Raw genomic sequence first — 2,315 nt, 5'->3', positions numbered from 1 at the left:
CCTCCTCTTCTGAGTCCTGTTTTGGTGTTCCCCTATACACTTTTTCCCCTACCCTTCCTGTGGTGCAACACCAACCTCCTCTTCTGACATCCCCCCCAGCAAACCCTGTTTTGGTGTTCCCCTATACACTTCTCCCCCCTACCCATGGTCCAACACCAACCTCCTCTTCTGACCCCCCCACCCTCTACACTTCTGCAACACCAACCTCCTCTTCTAATCCTCCTCTAGTGAACCCTGTTTTGGTGCTCCCCTACTCATGGTCCACCCTGAACCCTGTTTTGGTGTTCCCCTACCCATGGTCCACCACCGACCTCCTCTTCTGACCCACCTCTCTCCTCTTCTGACCCACCTCTTTCCTGAACCCTCTTTTGGTGTTTTACAAAGCACCTCCCAACTCCCAATTTCCTTCCCTCAGGGTACACGTACTTATCCTTTTTCTGTGTTCCCACAACCACTTTGCCCTTCTGTCCTTCCCTTTTTGGTGTTCCCACATCCAACCGTGAAGTTTCTTCTTCCCAATCCCTCGCCTGTTCTTCCCCTTTTCAAGGCTCCCCAACAATCCTGACTCCATCACCCCTTTTTATCAGTCACTTTCCCCATCTATACTCCACCTCCCTTTACCCAACTCATACCACCCATTTTATCTGGCCCACACTGGGCTAGATAGGTGATCCTCTGGACCTAATCAAGTCAATATCCTCTCCCCCACCTGAAACTCAGCATGCCACAGCAGGGATTTGAACTCACAACCTCATGATAATACATACAGCGCTTTACCCACTGCACCACCACTGAAGGTGTTTGCTAAGGCCTATAAAAATCAGGGCCATATCAGACATGGTGACTGTCTACTCTATACCAAGGGATTTTAATACACCCTAGATCTCTCCATAAAGAAGAGAAGAGCCACGGCCATATGCTCTACTGCAGGAAGACGGCGACAGTGGCCAGTCCACCACATGTTCCTCATTAGTATAGTGGTGAGTACTCCCGCCTGTCACGCGGGAGACCGAGGTTCGATTCCCCGATGGGGAGATGAGTTTTCATTTTCGACACACACTACACGAGCTATGCTTAACTTAAGTCCTTTAAATGGTCTTTTAGGAGGGGCCTTATTGGTCTGGAAATTAATCTTCTAGCGACCCCGCTCAAAACACCAAGTCTAAAGGGTTTCTGTCCAGTGTCAAATTTGACACTACAGAAGGACAGAGATGCTTTAAATCATGTGCGCATAGGTGTGCGCAGGGGGTGTGCCGGGTGTGCCTGGGCACACCCTAATCACTCTGGCGCCAATTCTCCCTAATGCCTGGGCTTCCCCCTGTGCTGTGCCCCCCCTACCACAGTGCTGCCAGCTTCCCTCCTCTCCTCCCCTTTCCCCCGGCTGCGGCGGGGGATGTTTCAGGTTGGAGAGCTGGGGAAGGGGCTAATCAATATGACATATACTGGCTCCTTTCTTTTCTCAATGAAGACAGTGATCACACTCACTCACTGTGTTCAATCATAACTAAAGCATAGTAAACTGTTTTTAGTATGCTTCAGTTTGTGAATGAACAGGAAGCCGCCCAGCACAGCGCACTTCCCATTCATTCACAGTCCAATGCAGCTGAGGCTGCAGAGAAAGACATGTGTGTTTAAGATTTGGAGTGCACACCCTAATGCAATAGGCTGCGCACACCTATGCATGTGCGCAATTTTACGCTGACCTATTCATTTCTCCCATTTCCTCTCATCTTCAAATCTCTCAACCAGCTCCCTCTCTACCCCTGCACGGTCATTGGCACGGTAAAAGTGCTGCCAGATGGTCTAGGGAAAATTTAGTAGACTAGTAGGTCCTATGAGATGAAAAGGGACACATCCCTACACCACCCCCCTAACCCCTTTTTGGGGTTGCCGTTACCCATCCCAGGCTTCACCTCCCCCCCTTTCTGAACCCCTTATCTGTGTTCCCCCAACTACCTCCTCTTCTCCCCCCACTCTTGCTGAACCCTATTTCAGTGTTCCCTAACCCACCACACTGCTCTTCTCCCCAAACGCTTTTTTGGTGTTTTTCTACCCACCTATGCTCCACTCCCCCCCCCCCACCCTTCCTGAAGCCCTTTTAAGTGCTCGCCCACCTACCCCCAGTTTTGCTGTTCATCCCTTGTGATAGCAAAAAAGTTGATTCAAATTACATAAATAAAAACAAAGAAACAGCATATCTAATTTAAACAAGAAATTGACGTGCAAACACATACGTAGGTCCAGCACGCATATGTTAACAGTAATCGCACCACACATATGAGGTATCGCCGCAAACGTCAGACCGAGGGCACTAA

At 49.6% G+C, this 2,315-nt stretch overlaps 1 non-coding gene across 1 annotated transcript; it reads left to right on the top strand.

Annotated features, from left to right (window-relative positions):
- Positions 1-963: 963 nt before the first annotated feature.
- TRNAD-GUC (transfer RNA aspartic acid (anticodon GUC)) lies at positions 964-1,035 on the top strand. Its single transcript has one exon. It is a non-coding gene; the product is annotated as a tRNA-Asp (tRNA).
- The last annotated feature ends 1,280 nt before the right edge of the window (positions 1,036-2,315 follow it).

The sequence above is a fragment of the Aquarana catesbeiana genome, linkage group LG09 (assembly GCF_042186555.1).
Source record: "Aquarana catesbeiana isolate 2022-GZ linkage group LG09, ASM4218655v1, whole genome shotgun sequence".
Lineage (NCBI taxonomy): Eukaryota > Metazoa > Chordata > Amphibia > Anura > Ranidae > Aquarana > Aquarana catesbeiana.
Note: the sequence above shows the minus strand (reverse complement) of the source record. Positions and strands in the feature narration are given on the sequence as shown.